Source organism: Phyllobates terribilis, unplaced genomic scaffold (genome assembly GCF_046119375.1).
Source record: "Phyllobates terribilis strain yellow unplaced genomic scaffold, ASM4611937v1 Scaffold_25__1_contigs__length_18738178, whole genome shotgun sequence".
Classification (NCBI taxonomy): domain Eukaryota; kingdom Metazoa; phylum Chordata; class Amphibia; order Anura; family Dendrobatidae; genus Phyllobates; species Phyllobates terribilis.
The window spans coordinates 8,807,727-8,815,848 of record NW_027362785.1 but is presented as its reverse complement, the minus strand read 5'-3'; the positions used below and the strand labels follow the sequence as shown (position 1 = coordinate 8,815,848).

At 54.3% G+C, this 8,122-nt stretch overlaps 1 protein-coding gene across 1 annotated transcript in view; it reads left to right on the top strand.

The window, feature by feature from the left end:
* Nucleotides 1-1,586: 1,586 nt before the first annotated feature.
* LOC141176355 (myosin-4) overlaps nt 1,587-8,122 on the top strand; it is a 104,812-nt gene continuing 98,276 nt past the window's right edge. Inside the window, exon 1 of the mRNA XM_073660301.1 lies at nt 1,587-1,696. The gene's annotated coding sequence lies outside the window, so the exon portion shown is untranslated. The remainder of the gene's footprint in view (nt 1,697-8,122) is intronic.

Here is an 8,122-nt window from a genome sequence, read left to right as displayed (position 1 = left end):
GCGTATCTGAGCCCCGGGAGCCGTTTCTGAGCCTTGGGAGCCGTATCTGAGCCTCAGGAGCCATATCTGAGCCCCGGGAGCCGTACCTGAGCCCCGGGAGCCGTATCTGAGCCTCTGGAGGCGTATCTGAGCCTCTGGAGCCGTATCTGAGCCTCGGGAGTTGTATCTGAGCCTCGGGAGTTGTATCTGAGTCTCGGGAGCCGTATCTGACCCCCGGGAGCCATATCTGAGCCTCAGGAGGTTTATCTGAGCCCCGGGAGCCGTATCTGAGCCTCGGGAGCCGTATCTGAGCCCCGGGAGCCGTATCTGAGCCTCTGGAGTCATATCTGAGCCTCGGGAGCCGTATCTGAGCCCCGGGAGCCGTATCTGAGCCTCAGGAGGCGTATCTGAGCCTTGGGAGCCGTATCTGAGCCTTGGGAGCCGTATCTGAGCCTCGGGAGCCATATCTGAGCCCCAGGAGCCGTATCTGAGCCTCGGGAGCCGTATCTGAGCCCCGGGAGCCATATCTGAGCCTCGGGAGCCGTATCTGAGCCTCGGGAGCCATATCTGAGCCTCGGGAGCCGTATCTGAGCCTCGGGAGGCGTATCTGAGTACCAGGAGCCGTATCTGAGCCTCAGGAGCCGTAGCTGAGCCTCAGGAGCCTCTGGTGTACCTCGACCCAGTCTCGGGAGCCATATCTGAGCACCGGGAGCCGTATCTGAGCCTCGGGAGCCGTATCTGAGCCCCGGGAGGCGTATCTGAGCCTCGGGAGCCGAATCTGAGACCCGGGAGGCTTATCTGAGCCTCGGGAGCCGTATCTGAGCCTCGGGAGTCGTATCTGAGCCTCGGGAGTCGTATCTGAGCCTCGGGAGGCGTATCTGAGCCTCGGGAGCCGTATCTGAGCCTCTGGAGGCGTATCTGAGCCCCGGGAGGCTTATCTGAGCCTCGGGAGTCGTATCTGAGCCTCGGGAGCCGTATCTGAGCCTCTGGAGGCGTAGCTGAGCCTCTGGAGGCGTATTTGAGCCCCGGGAGCCGTATCTTAGCCCCGGGAGCCGTATCTGAACCTCGGTAGCCGTATCTGAGCCTCGGGAGGCGTATCTGAGCCTCGGGAGTCGTATCTGAGCCTCGGGAGCCGTATCTGAGCCTCGGGAGGCGTATCTGAGCCTCGGGAGCCGTATCTTAGCCCCGGGAGCCGTATCTGAGCCTCGGGAGCCGTATCTGAGGCTCTGAAGGCATATCTGAGCCTCGGGAGGCGTATCTGAGCCCCACGAGCCGTATCTGAGCCTCTGGAGTCGTATCTGAGCCTCTGGAGGCGTATCTGAGTCTCGGCAGCCGTATCTGATCCCCGGGCTTAGATACAGAGCCTTGTGTCTCCAGGATTGTCCGGGCTCTGGTTTCACAGCTATGTGGACTATGGCCGGCGGCTACAGAGGGATTCTCGGGATGGGCGGTAAAGGGCACAATGGCCGCGCTCCGGCACGTTCACCTTGGGGGGATTATATTTAGGGGATAACTTCAGATCGGCCACGAAAAGAATCATTTCTAAATATAACGAGGACTCAGATCCTCCAGAGGGGAAGAGATCGGGGGCCACGCGGTCCTGACCTTTTTAAGGATGGGGATGGGGGGGTGGTCCTGATGATATCACAAAGCCCCTATTATAAAAGTGCCGGCAGCGCAAGTCCGAGCCCTGTATCCACTGTGTACTGATACCCAGGTATGTGGCCAGCGGGAGGGAGGCTGAGATACACCGTACCCACTACACAGAGGGAGGCTGAGATACACCGTACCCACTACACAGAGGGAGGCTGAGATACACCGTACCTACTACACAGGGAGATGCTGGGATACACCGTACCTACTACACAGGGAGATGCTGAGATACACCGTACCTACTACACAGGGAGATGCTGAGATACACCGTACCTACTACACAGAGGGAGGCTGAGATACACTGTACCCAATACACAGGGAGATGCTGGGATACACCATATCCACTACACAGAGGGAGGCTGAGATACACCGTACCTACTACACAGAGGGAGGCTGAGATACACCGTACCTACTACACAGAGAGATGCTGGGATACACCATATCCACTACACAGAGGGAGGCTGAGATACACCGTACCTACTACACAGAGGGAGGCTGAGATACACTGTACCCAATACACAGGGAGATGCTGGGATACACCGTACCCACTACACAGAGGGAGGCTGAGATACACCGTACCTACTACACAGGGAGATGCTGGGATACACCGTACCCACTACACAGAGGGAGGTTGAGATACACCGTACCTATTACACAGAGAGAGAGTGAGATACACCGTACCTACTACACAGAGGGAGGCTGAGATACACCGTACCTACTACACAGAGAGATGCTGGGATACACCATATCCACTACACAGAGGGAGACTGAGATACACCGTACCTACTACACAGGGAGATGCTGGGATACACCGTACCCACTACACAGAGGGAGGTTGAGATACACTGTACCCAATACATAGGGAGATGCTGGGATACACCGTACCCACTACACAGAGGGAGGTTGAGATACACCGTACCTACTACACAGGGAGATGCTGGGATACACCGTACCTACTACACAGAGGGAGGTTGAGATACACTGTACCCAATACACAGGGAGATGCTGGGATACACCGTACCTACTACACAGGGAGATGCTGGGATACACCGTACCTACTACACAGGGAGATGCTGGGATACACCGTACCCACTACACAGAGGGAGGTTGAGATACACCGTACCTACTACACAGGGAGATGCTGGGATACACCGTACCTACTACACAGGGAGATGCTGGGATACACCGTACCTACTACACAGGGAGATGCTGGGATACACCGTACCTACTACACAGAGGGAGGTTGAGATACACTGTACCCACTACATAGGGAGATGCTGGGATACACCATACCTACTACACAGAGGGAGGCTGAGATACACCATACCCACCACACAGAGGGAGGCTGAGATACACCGTACCTACTACACAGAGGGAGGTTGAGATACACCGTACCTACTACACAGAGGGAGGTTGAGATACACCGTACCCACTACACAGAGGGAGGCTGAGATACACCGTACCCACTACACAGAGGGAGGCTGAGATACACCGTACCTACTACACAGGGAGATGCTGGGATACACCGTACCTACTACACAGGGAGATGCTGAGATACACCGTACCTACTACACAGGGAGATGCTGAGATACACCGTACCTACTACACAGAGGGAGGCTGAGATACACTGTACCCAATACACAGGGAGATGCTGGGATACACCATATCCACTACACAGAGGGAGGCTGAGATACACCGTACCTACTACACAGAGGGAGGCTGAGATACACCGTACCTACTACACAGAGAGATGCTGGGATACACCATATCCACTACACAGAGGGTGGCTGAGATACACAGTACCTACTACACAGAGGGAGGCTGAGATACACTGTACCCAATACACAGGGAGATGCTGGGATACACCGTACCCACTACACAGAGGGAGGCTGAGATACACTGTACCCAATACACAGGGAGATGCTGGGATACACCGTACCCACTACACAGAGGGAGGCTGAGATACACCGTACCTACTACACAGGGAGATGCTGGGATACACCGTACCCACTACACAGAGGAAGGTTGAGATACACCGTACCTACTACACAGAGGGAGGTTGAGATACACCATATCCACTACACAGAGGGAGGCTGAGATACACCGTACCTACTACACAGAGGGAGGCTGAGATACACCGTACCCACTACACAGAGGGAGGCTGAGATACACCGTACCTACTACACAGGGACATGCTGGGATACACCGTACCCACTACACAGAGGGAGGCTGAGATACACCGTACCTACTACACAGAGGGAGGCTGAGATACACCATATCCACTACACAGAGGGAGGCTGGGATACACCATACCCACTACACAGAGGGAGGCTGGGATACACCGTACCCACTACACAGAGGGAGGCTGAGATACACCGTACCTACTACACAGAGAGATGCTGGGATACACCATACCCACTACACAGAGGGAGGCTGAGATACACCGTACCCACTACACAGAGGGAGGCTGAGATACACCGTACCCACTACACAGAGGGAGGCTGGGATACACCATACCCACTACACAGAGGGAGGCTGGGATACACCGTACCCACTACACAGAGGGAGGCTGAGATACACCATACCCACTACACAGAGGGAGGCTGGGATACACCATACCCACTACACAGAGGGAGGCTGGGATACACCATACCCACTACACAGAGGGAGGCTGAGATACACCGTACCCACTACACAGAGGGAGGCTGAGATACACCATACCCACTACACAGAGGGAGGCTGGGATACACCATACCCACTACACAGAGGGAGGCTGGGATACACCGTACCCACTACACAGAGGGAGGCTGAGATACACCGTACCTACTACACAGAGAGATGCTGGGATACACCATATCCACTACACAGAGGGAGGCTGAGATACACCGTACCCACTACACAGAGGGAGGCTGAGATACACCGTACCTACTACACAGAGAGATGCTGGGATACACCATATCCACTACACAGAGGGAGGCTGAGATACACCGTACCCACTACACAGAGAGATGCTGGGATACACCATATCCACTACACAGAGGGAGGCTGGGATACACCGTACCCACTACATAGAGGGATGCTGGGATACACCATATCCACTACACAGAGGGAGGCTGAGATACACCATACCCACTACACAGAGGGAGGCTGGGATACACCATACCCACTACACAGAGGGAGGCTGAGATACACCGTACCCACTACACAGAGGGAGGCTGAGATACACCATACCCACTACACAGAGGGAGGCTGAGATACACCATACCTACTACACAGAGGGAGGCTGAGATACACCGTACCCACTACACAGAGGGAGGCTGAGATACACCGTACCTACTACACAGAGAGATGCTGGGATACACCATATCCACTACACAGAGGGAGGCTGAGATACACCATATCCACTACACAGAGGGAGGCTGAGATACACCGTACCCACTACACAGAGGGAGGCTGAGATACACCGTACCTACTACACAGAGAGATGCTGGGATACACCATATCCACTACACAGAGGGAGGCTGAGATACACCGTACCCACTACACAGAGAGATGCTGGGATACACCATATCCACTACACAGAGGGAGGCTGGGATACACCGTACCCACTACATAGAGGGATGCTGGGATACACCATATCCACTACACAGAGGGAGGCTGAGATACACCGTACCCACTACACAGAGGGAGGCTGGGATACACCGTACCCACTACACAGAGGGAGGCTGAGATACACCGTACCCACTACACAGAGGGAGGCTGAGATACACCATACCCACTACACAGAGGGAGGCTGGGATACACCATACCCACTACACAGAGGGAGGCTGGGATACACCGTACCCACTACACAGAGGGAGGCTGAGATACACCGTACCTACTACACAGAGAGATGCTGGGATACACCATATCCACTACACAGAGGGAGGCTGAGATACACCGTACCCACTACACAGAGGGAGGCTGAGATACACCGTACCTACTACACAGAGAGATGCTGGGATACACCATATCCACTACACAGAGGGAGGCTGAGATACACCGTACCTACTACACAGGGAGATGCTGGGATACACCGTACCCACTACACAGAGGGAGGTTGAGATACACCGTACCTACTACACAGAGGGAGGCTGAGATACACCGTACCTACTACACAGGGAGATGCTGGGATACACCATAGCCACTACACAGAGGGAGGTTGAGATACACCGTACCTACTACACAGAGGGAGGCTGAGACACACCGTACCTACTACACAGAGGGAGGTTGAGATACACCGTACCTACTACACAGGGAGATGCTGGGATACACCGTACCCACTACACAGAGGGAGGTTGAGATACACCGTACCTACTACACAGAGGGAGGTTGAGATACACCGTACCTACTACACAGAGGGAGGTTGAGATACACCGTACCTACTACACAGAGGGAGGTTGAGATACACCGTACCTACTACACAGAGGGAGGTTGAGATACACCGTACCTACTACACAGAGGGAGGCTGAGATACACCGTACCTACTACACAGAGGGAGGCTGAGATACACCTTACCTACTACACAGGGAGATGCTGAGATACACCGTACCTACTACACAGGGACATGCTGGGATACACCGTACCTACTACACAGAGGGAGGCTGAGATACACCGTACCCACTACACAGGGAGATGCTGGGATACACCGTACCCACTACACAGAGGGAGGCTGAGATACACCGTACCCACTACACAGAGGGAGGCTGAGATACACCGTACCCACTACACAGAGGGAGGCTGAGATACACCGTACCCACTACACAGAGGGAGGCTGAGATATACCATACCCACTACACAGGGAGATGCTGAGATACACCGTACCCACTACACAGAGGGAGGTTGAGATACACCGTACCTACTACACAGAGGGAGGCTTAGATACACCATACCCACTACACAGGGACATGCTGGGATACACCATACCCACTACACAGACGGAGGCTGAGATACACTGTACCCACTACATAGAGGGAGGCTGAGATACACCGTACCCACTACACAGAGGGAGGCTGAGATACACCGTACCCACTACACAGAGGAAGGCTGAGATACACCATACCCACTACACAGAGGGAGGCTGAGATACACCGTACCCACTACACAGAGGGAGGCTGAGATATACCATACCCACTACACAGGGAGATGCTGAGATACACCGTACCCACTACACAGAGGAAGGCTGAGATACACCATACCTACTACACAGAGGGAGGCTGAGATACACCGTACCCACTACACAGAGGGAGGCTGAGATACACTGTACCCACTACATAGAGGGATGCTGGGATACACCGTACCTACTACACAGAGGGAGGCTGAGATACACCGTACCCACTACATAGAGGGATGCTGGGATACACCGTACCCACTACACAGAGGGAGGCTGAGATACACCGTACCTACTACACAGAGGGAGGCTGAGATACACCATACCCACTACATAGAGGGATGCTGGGATACACCGTACCCACTACACAGAGGGAGGCTGAGATACACCGTACCCACTACACAGAGGGAGGCTGAGATACACCGTACCCACTACACAGAGGGAGGCTGAGATACACCGTACCCACTACACAGAAGGAGGCTGAGATATACCATAGCCACTACACAGGGAGATGCTGAGATACACCGTACCCACTACACAGAGGGAGGTTGAGATACACCGTACCTACTACACAGAGGGAGGCTGAGATACACCATACCCACTACACAGGGACATGCTGGGATACACCATACCCACTACACAGACGGAGGCTGAGATACACTGTACCCACTACATAGAGGGAGGCTGAGATACACCGTACCCACTACACAGAGGGAGGCTGAGATACACCGTACCCACTACACAGAGGAAGGCTGAGATACACCATACCCACTACACAGAGGGAGGCTGAGATACACCGTACCCACTACACAGAGGGAGGCTGAGATATACCATACCCACTACACAGGGAGATGCTGAGATACACCGTACCCACTACACAGAGGAAGGCTGAGATACACCATACCTACTACACAGAGGGAGGCTGAGATACACCGTACCCACTACACAGAGGGAGGCTGAGATACACTGTACCCACTACATAGAGGGATGCTGGGATACACCGTACCTACTACACAGAGGGAGGCTGAGATACACCGTACCCACTACATAGAGGGATGCTGGGATACACCGTACCCACTACACAGAGGGAGGCTGAGATACACCGTACCCACTACATAGAGGGATGCTGGGATACACCGTACCCACTAAACAGAGGGAGGCTGAGATACACCATACCCACTACATAGAGGGATGCTGGGATACACCGTACCCACTACACAGAGGGAGGCTGAGATACACCGTACCCACTACACAGAGGGAGATGCTGAGATACACCGTACCTACTACACAGGGAGATGCTGAGATACACCGTACCCACTACACAGGGACATGCTGGGATAC